The sequence below is a fragment of the Lissotriton vulgaris genome, chromosome 10 (assembly GCF_964263255.1).
Source record: "Lissotriton vulgaris chromosome 10, aLisVul1.2, whole genome shotgun sequence".
Classification (NCBI taxonomy): domain Eukaryota; kingdom Metazoa; phylum Chordata; class Amphibia; order Caudata; family Salamandridae; genus Lissotriton; species Lissotriton vulgaris.
Genome location: NC_141698.1, coordinates 656,079,265 through 656,093,238, shown reverse-complemented (window position 1 = coordinate 656,093,238; position 13,974 = coordinate 656,079,265). Strand labels below are relative to the sequence as shown.

The window sequence follows — 13,974 nt, the reverse complement described above, 5'->3', positions numbered from 1 at the left end:
AGAATAGTAAAAAAGGTATGAGATGATGAAAGGAGGGGTAGAGTAGAAAAGACTATTAAAAGGGTTATTTTGGGGATCATAGCAGTGGTATGGGGTTTGGGATGAATGAGAGTGAAGATAGAGGATATATTAATAGAGGTATAGGGTGAGAAATAGGGTAGTGCATTGGAAAGAGTAGTAGGAAGTGTTTTGAGATGTTAGAGAGTTGAGGTAGAGGATATATTGAGAGCGGTAAAGGGTGAAAAATAGGGTAGTGCATTGGATATGCTGAATTAGAGCATGGAAGGTATATAGATGCATAAAGGCAGGTAGTATATGTAGATTAAAGATGCATTAAATTAACCCAGGCTTTCAAGTGTTGTTGTACAATAAACAATTTTTAAAAATGTTTGTATTTGTTTTTCTGTAAATCAATATTGAAGCAATTGTAGATAGTTATGAAAAAGATGTACTTATTTATGCAGTCACTTAGCTACATTATTCTATGTTTTTAACATGTATATATCAGTAATATGTACATGTGTTAAACAGAACTAATGAATCTCTCTCTCTCTCTCTCTCTCTCTCTCTCTCTCTCTCTCTCTCTCTATATATATATATATATATATATATATATATATAGTTTTAAACAAAATTATTCTACACGTTTATACAAAGCAATAAACATATATAGGTACATATCTATAGTACAAAAGAATGCTTATATACAGAGAGATATGCGGTATATTTCTGTTTGCGTATGGTGCTTATGTGGGGGGAGCCAATTCTTAAGTAGTTTTCTGAAGAGAAGGTGGTTATCTCTGGATCTTATGTTGGGGGAGGGAGGGGGTTAAAGAGTTCCATAGTTTGGCTTCTTGAACAGAGAATGATGTGCCACCCATGTTTTTTCTTGTCTCTTGGGATTTTGAGGCGAGGTGCCACCCTAGAGCGGAGGTTCCTTTGTTGAATGTGTTTGGTGATTTTATACCTGATGAAGAGTGGTCCGTTCCATGTATAGCTTAGTGGGTGATACAAAGCAGCTTGAACGTGGATCTTCTAGCAATTGGTAACCAATGCAGGGCATTTAAAGCAGGAGAGATTTAGTCTAGCGGTTTTATATGTAAGAGTAGTCTGGCAGCAGAGTACTGAATGCGTTGAAGTCTTTTCATGGTAGTTAAAGGTGATCCGTGGTAGAGGCTATTGGCCTAATCGAGTTTGGACAGAACAAGGGAGATGGTAGCCTGGACTTCGTGTGGAAATTCCAAATGGGGAAGATTTGTCACAGAGTTTTGACAGTAACAAAGCTTGATCTTGCTAGTTTGTCCGGAACCCATAAAGGATTAGTGGTGACTTCATCGATAGCTTAGAGTCCATGGTGATTCCGAGGTTTCTTCCTTCCTTCGATACTCCAGGTGGTGTTACTAGATCATCAGGGTACACGGCGAGTGGGTCATAATGTTTCCAATCACCACACTTGAGTATTTCCGTTTTGGAAGCATTCAATTTGAGATAGCTCCAAGTCATCCATTGTTCCACAGCTCTGAGACAACTGAAAATTGGCGAGTTCACCATGTCTTTGGGGCGCTCCAGTTAAAGGAGTATTTGCCTGTTATCTACATAGTTGTAGCATGTGAGGTGAAATTGATTGATCAGTGCCGGTAATTACTTCATGTAGATGTTGAAAAGGATTGGCGAGATAATAGAGCCTTGATGGACCCCTGCTTTTGTGAAGTATGGTTTGGATGAGAAACGTGGGGATGGATGACCTTAGTTCTGTCGCAAAGGTAGGATGCGAGCCAGTCTAGAGGAGTTCCCTCTATGCTGGCTTAGCAGACTCTTTGTATCAGAGGGGCATGGTCAACTGTGTCAAAGGCAGCTGAGCAGTCCAAGAGAAGTAGCGCAGCAACCCTGTTGCAGTCAACTGTGTTCTTCAGGTCATCCCAGATGGCAAGGAGGGCAGGTTCCTTGCCGGAATACCATTTGGAAGTCTGAAAGTAGGGCATTCTCTTCAATTAATTGTGACATCTGTGTGAATGCTGCTCTTTCTATCGGTTTGATCAGGAAATGTCCATTTGAAATCGGTCTGTAGCTGTCAGGGTTCAGGGGGTCTAAGTTTGTTTTCTTCAGTAATGGGCCTATGTATGACTTTTTGAGTTCTTCTGGAAATATTCCGGTATTTAAGGAGTTGTTGATAATTCTCCTTACTGAAGGGCTGCCGGCAGGCCTGCTTGCTTTAACCAGGTCCATAAATTCCTTGTGTGAAATGTGTTGGAAGGAACAAAGAGACTGGGTTTGAGTATTCTTGGATTGTAGCTTTGTGAAAGGATTAGTGCTGATGCTTTGTCTGTGTTTTAAGTATGACTGCAACATGTCTGCTTTACCCATGTAATGATTTGCCAATTTGTTTGTGAACTCTTATTTAAAAGGATGAGTTGCTTCTAGGCAATTTGATTTACAACATTCATTGAGAATTGTATAGAATTCTTTATTTGCACATTTAGCATTTTGAATTCTGTCTGTAAGTATCTTTTCTTCTCTTTTTGATAGGTAACTTGTATAATTTGTTTGTTTTCTGTAGATGAAGTTTGTCTTGGTTGATGTTTGTTTTGAGCCAGGCATGTTGCAGCTTTCCAATTTGTTATTTTATGTCTTTTATCTCTGTATTTCTCCAAGGTGTTTGTTTTCTTTTGTTATGGTTTGTGGTTTTTAGTGGTATCAGGATATCAAAAGCTTCCTGTAGCCACTCCTATAGTTTTTTAACAGAATCTGATGTTTCTAGATCTGTACTGGATGTTAGTTGTGTTGCTAAGTGTTCCAAATTGAGTTTGTTCCACGGGTGATAGATGGATGCATGTTGGCTGGTTCTAGGTGCGCCGCTTAGTGTTTTTTTTGTGTTGGAAGTCAAGCAAATGGTGGTCTGACCATGTGACTGGAGATGATTTGAACTGAAAAACAATACACAAATTACTGAAAGAAGCATTCATCAAATAAACACACATTTTATGTAGTTCCCAAACAAATGTTAAAATTATTTTTTTTAATTTAAATTGGAAGGTTGAAACTTTTCTTAAATTCAATTGAGGCCATCCATCATCCATACTATATTCTGTTTGATGCACTAGTACTGCTTCCACAAATTAATCTGTAGATTCCAACTTTAGTTTTAGTCTCCTATTTTTAACACTTTGCTTTATCATTTATATACACTTTAGTTACCTTTTTTTTTTTAATTTGTTTTTATTGCAGAATTAGAAACCATTGCATACAATAAATCAACCAGCTCACTCATAGTGTCCCCCCGCAGAGTTCGAGTAATAGTGTATACACAGCCATTCAGCCCGTATCCCGGAGGCCGGGAGGCATAATGTTCTAGATTGCCAGTGAGACATCACAGTGCGCATCCCTGAGGGACAATGGTCGAAAACCTTTCATGTATCTGCATTTTACCCCACCAACCCTGAACTCAACCCCAACACCGTCCAGCACAAGCTAGCAGCCCAGTCTCATGGTGATACTGCAATCCCGCCCCCCAGACCCTGCGGGGCCCTGTCGCGACAGAACCATGTGCCTCCACCCCTGCGCCGCTATCTGTCCCTGCTCCACAACCTTGGAGGCGGTCACAGCCCAGAAGTGCCTCCGTCCCCAACCCGGGTCCCGGTGTCTACCCCTCCTCCCAACAGCTCTAGAACAATACCCGCGCCCTCCCCCCCCAGCAACCGCTAATGATGTGTGCTGTGCCCCTAGCTCCGGTATGGGTCCCGCTACAGATCTACATATATACCTCCATACTCGTAAGTCTCGCAGTGTCCTCATGCCTCAACATTCAATCCTCATCATCCACCAGGGAGTCACGCAGAGCTTGCACTATCAATTCCCACGCCCGTGCTGATTCCAGGCTCTTTTCGTTGTCAAGCTTAACTGCTTGTGTCATACGGAGCACACTCTCGCATTCAGACCACCTCAGCAATTCGTTCGTCCACCTCCTCACCGATGGCCCCTCCCTGGACTTCCAGTGCCAGGTGATCTCCCTTTGCGCTAATATCAGCCCCAGGTCAATAAATTTGCTGGTCACCTTAGTGTTTTTTGTATGTGGGAACCAGAGCAACAAGCACGCCGCCATATCAAACTCCACTTCCCTGTCGGTCACTGCGTTGAGGAGTCCCCCAACCTCCTCCCAGTAGTCCTCCAGTTTCGGGCAGCCCCATAACAGGTGATCCAAATCCGCCTCCAACGCCATGCACCTCGGACATCGCGCCTCCTGTACCTGAAAGTATCGTTTGATTTTCTCCGGCGTCAAATAGGCCTATACAAAACATAAAAGTGCACCTGCTGAAAGCGCGCATTCCTCGTGCCCTTCCACGTGCGCTTAAGGATATGACCCCACACCGTGTCCGGGATGGGCCTGCCTATGCTCACCTCCCATTTCGCTTTCAGGCCTAGGAGCGGTTCCAACCCCTCATGCAACATCCTATTATGAAGGCAGGTCACCGCTTTAAAGGTGCCGGCGGCCATCACTACATACTGGCAAGCCATAGTCGTGCCCGGTTCAATGAGCCCCTCTCTCCAATGCTTTTGCATTGCCGCCACCACAGCCGCATGCAAGAGGAAGCTCCCCTCCGGCAGCCCAAACTGTTCTTGTAGCGTGCGGAAGGGTACCAACGTACCATCAACGTACAAGTCCCCCACCACTTGCAGTCCCAGCTCCTCCCACTCCGACAATGGAGACCAGTCGCCCCCATGCGGCAGCGCAGTCAGAATGCCTATCGGTATCTCCGGGGCATACGGCCGGGCCGCCTTCGCCCTCCTCAGACTCCTCTGCCAGCACAACCTGAGCGTCCGCTCCTCCATAGTAAGACCTCGCAAATCCAGTTTCTGCTGCATGATGATATATGCCAAGACATGGCGCTGTATCCCCTGCTCTCGATCACATTCCGGTCCCCTATACACCCTAGCCACATGCTGTGTGAGAACCTGAAGCTGCGCTGCCAAGTAATACAACTCAAAGTCCGGGACGGCCATCCCCCCCTCAAGCTTAGGACGGAACAACATATTAAGTGCCACTCTGCGGCGGCCGTGCCCCCAAAGGAAGTCAATGACCATCCTCCGCAGATCCCTGAAGACCCTCTGGGGAATCCAAACGGGCAACGTGCGAAAATAGTACAAGAGCCGCGGAAGCGCCACCATCTTCAGCAGCGCCACCCTACCCAGCACTGATAGGGGGAGGGACGCCCAGAAAGACATGCAACCCCTCAGGGCCCGTACGCACCGCCCAATATTGCCCTCTAATAAGTCCGCGACCTTGTGGTAAATTCGGACTCCCAGATAAGTAAAGCACGACGGCTCCCAAACCACCCCTATATCACGGGCGGGGCAGGGCGTGGTCGCTCTAAGCGGGAAGACACACGTCTTCGTCCAATTGACCCTGAGGCCCGATAGCCGGCCAAACTCAGTCAGCATCTCCACCGCTCCTTCCAGAGCCCGGTCCGTATCCTCCATATACAGTAGTAAATCGTCCGCGTACAATGATATGTAGTGCAACTGGCCACCTCTCTCAATCCCTGCGTACATGTCTCCCGACCTGGCTCGTACCGCTAGTGGCTCCATCGCCAGTGCAAACAGAAGGGGGGAAAGGGAGCACCCCTGTCTCGTCCCCCTACCAACAGGATAAGCCGCTGACACCAGATTGCCCAGTCGTACTCGCGCCGTCGCCGAGGAATATAACACCTTCGTCCATTTGCGGAACCCTTCGCCTATGCCGAACCTCACTAGGACTTCATCCAAATAAACCCATTCCAAACTATCAAAAGCCTTCTCGATGTCCACAGATAGCACCGCCTGGGTACCGTCCGTTTCCACCGTGCCGTCCAGTATCTCTATCAAACGGCGAATATTCAACGCCGTATTCCTCGTGGGGATAAACCCCGCTTGGTCCCTTTGCACCAGGCTGGTCATGTGTGGGGCCAACCTGGTGGCCAAGATCCGGCTTAGTATCTTATAGTCCACCGTCAGCATGGACAGGGGCCTATAGGATCTCACGTCAGTCGCTTCCTTCCCAGGCTTTAGCAACGGCACTATCAATGCCTCTCTCAGCGATCCGGGCAGTTTCCCTAACTTGTAAGCCTCCTCATATACCACCAGTAGTCTGGGCGCCAGGCTATCAGCATACTTCTGGTAAAATTCTATGGGCAGACCATCCACCCCTGGTGTCTTATTCCTCGCCATGTGTTTAATGGCTGCCCAAATCTCGGCCAGCGTGACAGGACCTCCCAGGTCCTTCGCATCGTCGTCATCAAGCCCCGGAAGCTGCACTGATTCCATATATTCCGCTATGTCGCATGCCCCCACTCCTAATTGACTCTCGTACAATTCAGCATAGTAGGTCCTAAAGCACTCCAGTACCGCCGTTTGGGAGTAGACCGTCTCCCCCAGATCATTTTTGATGCTCAAGACCGGGCAGCCTCTGAGTTCAGGATTAGCGAGTCTAGCCAGTAACGTGCCCACCTTATCCCTCTCATCATGAGCTCTTATGGCATATTGTCTATAGTCATAGCTCCGCAACCGTTCCGTTTCGGTGGCCACCACCTCTTTAGCTTCTAGCAGCCGGGTCTGTAGATCCGGACGGTTCGGCCTACGCCGCTCCAAGTCTCTCAATTTCTCTTCCGCACTAGCAAGCGCACTCAACACCGACATTCGAGAACCTCCCCAAGCATACACCTCTCACCACCACTTTCATAGCGTCCCATTCAGTGGACCTACAAGAAGCTGTCCCCTCATTCTCGCCAAAATACTGATCTATGCCCCGCTGGACTGCGTCACTGAACACCGAGTCCTCCAGGGTGTCGGGCCGGAGCCTCCATGTTGGAATCGCGGAGCGCGCCCTCTGCCATTGGATATGCATCAGCAAAGGATTATGATCCGACACGGTCCTGGCCAGATACTCCGTATGGGAGACCAATGGGGCTAAGGATCCTCTGCACAGTACCGAATCAATCCTCACATGCAGGGCGTGGAGGGCCGAAAAAAAGGAATAGTCCCTACTATCCCGGTGCTGTTCCCGCCACACATCCAGTAATCCCCATCTTTCCTGCCAATCCTTCCTGTGTGCGGCTAACTTACGTACAGGGGAATCAACGAGTGGTGGGTGGGATCTATCTAAGGCCACATCTGTGATCGAATTAAAGTCCCCCCCAGTATCAGAGGCCCCGCTAAGAAAGAGGCCAAGGAGCCAGATAGACCATCAAAGAAGCGGGCCTGATCAACATTGGGAGCGTAAATGCAGCTGAATACCATATCCCGGCCATACAACCTCCCCTCCACTGCCACATATCTGCCCTCAGGATCCACCAATTGATTCAGCGCCTGGAACGGTATCCCCGCCCGCACCCATATCAGTACCCCTCTAGCAAACGCGGAGTAAGTAGTGCCAAAGACCTGACCCCGCCACCTCTTCTGTAGTGCTATGCATTCCTGTTTCGTGAGATGAGTCTCCTGCAGCATGGCAACCTGAACCCCCCGCCTCACCAAATAAGCATGCACTTTGCGGCGTTTGACCATAGTTCGCAGTCCTCGGACATTCCACGTTAGGCATTTCAAGTTAGGTAACGTCCCCATACCAGCATCGAGCAGTCCAGTTCAGGTATAGCCGTTCCATGCCCACATCACAGCGGTTGCCCCCCCCCAAACAAGTCAAAAGAAAAACACCCCAAACCCCACTCCCCAGGACAGAGCCTACATACCCAGTGTGAGCCCTGATCCAAACCTCAAACAACACACACATCCGACTAACCTGTGGTCGCCACCACAGAAGGCCTTAAGGGCCCTGAGGGGGTGAGTTACCGCCGACCCCGGCCAGGCGGAGCCCGCACCCCGCGCATTCCATCCCGCCAACTGATGCCGCACCCCACCAGGCGACCCTCCCAGCGCCAACAGGATGCCACCCTACCAGACACAGTGTCACAAGTCCCACAGAAGAATCAGCCATGAAAAATCTCATCAGACGTTTGGGGGGTGACCACCGGCCCCTTTTCGCTCTCCGCCTCCGAAAATTCTTCTCCAGTCCTGCCACCGTCTTCTCCAGAATCCGTTGCCGCCAAGTCACTCTCCCGCTGTGACCTCGTAAGGGCCGCCGTCGCTGCCAGCGCCCCTCTCTTGTCCGCAGCCATTTGGGCCTCTCGTTTCTCTTGTTGAAGCTTGGTGCGGGAGCGAATCCTCTGAGATTTCCGGACCTTGGGCGGGTTAGGCTTCGCGCGTTGACTCTTGTTATTCCTGTCCGTACCAGCTCGGTATGATTCCAGCCACAGCCACACTTCATCCGGAGTTTGGAAAAAATGAGTGGCCCCATCCAGGATTATCCGCAGCTTGGCCGGGAAGAGCAAGGAATATTGGATGCCTTCCTCCCGCAGCTCCTTTTTCACCGCCAAGAAGGATGCCCTATTCTTCTGGACCGCCTGAGTATAGTCCGGGAAGATCGTGACCCGGCTGTTCTCCACCTCATGCGGGCCCGAGGCCCGAGCTTTCTGGATGAGGAGGTCCCGATCTTTGTAATGAAGGAGCTTCACCACCATCGGTCTTTGGGGGCGGCCAAGCGCTGGCGGGCGAGCAGGCACCCTGTGCGCCCGCTCCAACGTAAAGAAGGGAGTAAGACCCTCCGGCGCCACCACTGTCCTGAACCAGTCCTCCATGTAGGCCACCGCATCCTCCCCCCTCAATTCTTTCTGGCAGGCCGACGACCTGTACGTTGTTCCGCCTGTTGCGGCTTTCAGCATCTTCCGCTCTCCGCTCCAACGAGTCCAGCCGGGCCAAAATATCCGTTATCTTATGTTCCGCGGTCACCACCACGACGGGGAGGCCTCGCCAACCTGGGATAGCGCGGCCGAATCCTCCCGGCTCTGCCCCGTGATGGCCGCTCCATTCTCAGCCGCCATCTTAGGTGTCTCTGTCGCAGCTACACGGGCAGGCTGGACCTCACCAGGTCCCGACAATCTCTATCCAGGGGACGTGCTCCTCAGCAGCGATCGTGACAGGGAGCCTCTGCAATGTGCATCGCGCCAGGGATCAAAAGTTCTAGCTCCGTCCTTCCCACTTTCTCCAGATTCGGGGGGGGGGGGGGGGGGGGGGGGGGGGGGGAAAGTAGAGATGAGCGCGGTCTCCAGTGATCCAATCCAACTGTGACCACCAATCTCCCCCACTCCCCAGGACCGTGCCAGCAGATCCTGCAACTCCGATCTCGCACAGCCGGGCCACCCCGTTAGCCGATGCCAACTCCGCTCAGTTTTGGTTCAGAGACCCTCGACCCTCGCCGCCGCCATTTTCTTCACACTCCGGGCAACACCTCGAACGTCGTCTGTCTCGGTCCCCGTGGGGCTAACGGCCCCCGACGAGGGATCCTCCGTTCACCAATAGTTCCCACACACTTCGCCGACAAGTTGCGCCGACCAGGGGTCGCCCCAGGCACGTTTTTCAGGAGAAATTGCGGGACCCTGCGCGGAGCTGCAAGCTCACGCCGCCATCCCGATCGGCGTCCAAACCACGCCCCCTATACACTTTAGTTACCTGTTAATAGAATTACATTTTCTCTCGCAGAAAAATTTTCCTCTCTCTTTGCTGACAGCACGCTGTCTGGTAGCGGGGCCTCCCCTACGGCTCTCCTCAGGATGCAGGGCCCCCAGTTTGGCTCGTTATTGCACCACCTTGCAGCATGCTGGAGCTGCAATGCCATATCAGAGTTCTAGGTTTGACAGACTGAGTGCACCATTTTCTCTACTCTGTTCCAACACCTCCAACTGAACTCTATTCCTCCCACCAGCTCAATTTAAGGAGACCAAGAGGCTATCCAATTCACTGAAGGCTGTTCCCGGTATCTGATACAGTGCGTTTTTGTATTATGTAAAGACATCTAAGTGACAGGACCATTTTTGCGATTGGAACCCTGCCCATTATCGAAAAGGGGAGTGTGTTCTAAAAGGTAATGGAGGCATGCAGCCCCCTCTCAACCCTTCCAATATTTAGAGGCTTGTATTGGGTTGCAGAGTTTGCCACCGAGATGCCCAGATACAACAATGAAAATTGTTCCCACAGGATCCCAAAATCAGGTAAGACAATGTGGGGGTCGCCTCCCAGGTTTGTGCAGGTGTAGAGCATAGTTTCTTTGCTTGTTAACTTTCAAGTCAGACACCCCCTCAAAGATTTCAAGTTCCTGGAAGAGGGCTGGGATAGATTTCTCAGGTTTGGTCAGATATAAACGGGTGTCATCAGCATACATTGAGACAATGTGCTTCATGTCCCCCACTTGCATGCCCCATGGTCGCATTAGCAAGCGTAGTCACATGGCCTGAGGCTCTAATGTCGGGGCAAAAAGCAATAGGGACAAAGGGCATCTCTGTCTTGTGCCTCTCTCTATGGTCACAGTATTGAAAGTTAGCCGCCTGAGGTCTTTGAAAAGAAGTCTTATCCATTTTAAAATATTTGGGATGGATCCCATTGCGGTTAGGCCTGCAAACATATATTCCCAGCTGAGGGAATTAAAAGCCTTCTCAATATTGAGAACAGAGCTCCCTCAAGTTGCGAGTCTCTCATGCATGAAATTCTGGCGCAAGCACCACATGTTCATTATAGTAGTACAACCAGGAATAAAACCATATTGGTCATTGTGTATGAGGTCTCCCACTTAAGGCACAAAGTCTGATGGCTATCACCCAGAAGATCACCTTCATGGCTACGTTCAGCATTTAGTGGGGTAGATAAGAGGCCATCTCTTCAGGGCCTTTGCATGGCATTGGAACCATAAATATTATAGCTTCTCTCATTGTTGCGGGCAGTGTGACGGCCCGAAAGGCCTCCAGATATACCTCTAGAAGTCTGTGTTAATAGCTCAGAATAGGCTTGATAAAATTTGTGCAGATAACTGTCCCCTGGTGGTGTCTTACTTGTGTCTAGACTGTTCATGGCAGCTAGCACTTCTGCTTGTGTGAGTTCTGATTCTCGCTCTGCACTAGCCTCTTCCGAGAGTTAGGGGATAGGGAGGTGTCAGAAATTCCCATATTCGTGTCTGGCCTCTTATAAAGTCCAGCCAGGTATTCCGCTAAGGCCACATTTATACCACCTTGTGTTTCGGCTGTCGTTCCATCTAGCCTATTTAGAGATAGGATCGAAGATGAGCGGTTCTCTCTTTTTTAGAAGTCAGGCAATTTGGCAACTAGACTTGTCACCCTCATCATGGAGCTTTTGCTGGCACTCTTGGAAGGCATTTCTTTTCAGATGTGCCCAGTAGGGTTGCTATTTCGCGGTCAAGTGCCAAGAGTGGTCTCATGGAGCCCGGTCAGCCCTATCCTAGGCCTGCAGCTCCGTTTGCTGCACCTCCTTTTGTGTCAGTTCTTGTGTGAATTGGTGTTGGATGCCATATGTCTTAGATATACATTTCCCACTGCACTACTGCCTTCAGAGCCTCTCATTCGGACACCCTTGCGCAGGTGAAACCCCAGTTGTGCACATGGTCCTAGAGGAATCAATTTAGGTATTTGGTGCTGTGTATCCTGGGGCCTAATTCCCTAGTTGCAAGTATGTGGCCCAATCTACTGTGCTTATTGTGTGTCGCTGAGTAAAATGGGTATTGTGTACGTGTAGGGTATAGATCACGCCAAATATCTATTCCCTGTAATTGTTCCATTACATCAGCTAGCGCAGTGGTCATCCCTGGTTTTGTGTATTATCTAGGTGGCATCTATCCATAATCTTAATCGAATATGCAACTGAAATACCTCCCACCCCTCCCAAATAAGTTGAAGATCTACACACGCAAAAACAACAATTGATGGACAGCGTGCAGAACACGTACATTCACCCCAGTACAGAGATCTGGGCCTAAATACATCGTTTTTTGCTCACCATGCCATTCCAGTTTGAACCCAGCCATATGCAAATCAGTCTTGACCCTGTGCCTCATGGGAACAGTCCAGCCCGAACTGCCAAGCCAGGTCCTCCCTGGACTGGAAACAACCATCCTAGGACCGGTTTCGGGCTTTCAGCCCTCATCAGCCAGGATAGCTTGATTCTAGTGGCATGGAGAGCATGGGACTCACGTCAAGGGACTCACTGCCAAGGACCTGGCTTGGCAGTTCGGGCTGGACTGTTCCCATGAGGCACAGAGTCAAGACTGATTTGCCTATGGCCAGGTCTAAACTGGGGTGGCATGGTGAGCAAAAGAATGATGGATTTAACCCAGATCTCTTGACTGGAGGGGAAAGCTTTGATTTGTTCTGCATTCTGTCCATCAATTGTGTGTCTTTTGAAGATCTACACACGGGCGCAGCAAGACCTGTAAGGTCCAATAGAAAGTTTTATCGTCCGTGTTGGGTGCATATGAATTCAACAAGTGCACCTCCCTACCAGCTAATGGCCCATAAAGGAAAACAAATCTTCCCTCCACATCCACATGCATATGGTGATGCTGAAAGGTTACCTCTGCGGTCAGCTAGATTGTAACCCCTCTTTCATAGGAGGAATAAGTTGAGGAAAACATTGGTCCCTTCCATTTTGATTTCATTTTGTATGCTTACTGATCAGTTAAATATGTCTCCTGTAGCATGGTCGACACGGATGCAGTGCCTTTGGAGGTATGCATGTCTCTTATACTGTTAAGTATAAGCATAGCGACATTTAATGTTCCTGGTAGATATATGTAGCGCTTCCGTATATACATTACCCATAATCCTGGAGTGTCACGAGGGCAAACATACCCCTGGCAGTTGTTGTGGTAATCGGTAAAGCAGACTAGACTGCCTAAGGTGTAGTATTTGAGCTTGGTGTCGTCACTCTGAGTATGCCTCCCTCAGTGTGCATGATCTTCCCAACCACCCTTCCCACCCCTAGGTAAACACCCTCAAAGACTGGTGCTTTCCCATATTGCCCCTTAACCTTGCGGTTTGTAACAACTAAATGGTTCCTGTGGGTACAGTTCACCATCTGTCTAAACACTAGCCTCGAAATACACAAAAGGACTAGTGTATCTTTCCTGCCAATTCAGCTCCTTTCATTAATCAGTGTGGCCAGGTACTCTCCTTAAGTGCAACCACTATCCGCAACTTCAGTGTGCGTTCAGGAATGTCTGTTTTTGCCAGTGTACCATCATGTTGCACCTCTAAGCGCAAGGTGGGTTCCTCCATCCCCTATACCCCGTCTCCTCCAATCCAGTGGGTCTGTTATTGTTCTTGGGGCAACGATCTCAGTGGTAAGGCGAGCAGATATCACTCTTCTTGCAAAAAACTCTTGAGCCAGTCCCACACCTCAGCTTGGCTGGTAAAGTGGGTGCAGCTCTCTTGCACTTAGATTTGTCAGGAACAGTAGCTTATAGCAGATATTTAACTCTCTCTGCTTCTGTTTTACCACCAGTAAGGATTTCCATTCCATTTGGACGCTTATGGTGTAGTCTGGGAAAATGCAGATGTTCTGTCCCACAAATTGAAATTCGTCTTGTGTTCTCGCTCATGTCAGGATAGTGTCCCCTGTAATTGATGATCCGTGCAGTTATTGCTCTGGGTGGGCTTTCCGAAAGGGAGCGGAAGGGGGCTCAGTGGACCCTCTCAATTACAAACAGCAGTGAGAGCTTGTCAGAGCCAAGCAGGTCTTAAGCCAATCCTCCAGGAAAGACTCTGGTGTGGTTCCCTCCACTCTTTCTGGATGGCCACAAACCTGAGGTTACACCACCGTGATCGCCCCTCCGAATCCTCCAGGCATGCATCCAGATAAGTTGTTCTGTTGTTAAGGGTGCAGAACATTGTTCGTAAGTCCTCCAGTTCCACAGTGAGCTCAGCCATATTTCGTTCTGCTTCCTTTGATTTCTTATGCACCTTGCAGAGATCCACATGCAATAAATTGACATTAATGGGTACAGCATACAGTTTCTGTTCTAGTGTCCTTTGCAGCAATGGATGTGGTGTCATGACTGAATGGGCCCCTCTGTCAACCCTGCTGCAGCCCAAGGCTTTGGGGCCACCGGTC

At 49.4% G+C, this 13,974-nt stretch overlaps 1 protein-coding gene across 1 annotated transcript in view; it reads left to right on the top strand.

The window, feature by feature from the left end:
* Positions 1-13,974, top strand: part of LMBR1 (limb development membrane protein 1) — an 802,485-nt gene that overhangs the window by 162,618 nt on the left and 625,893 nt on the right. The window lies entirely within an intron of this gene.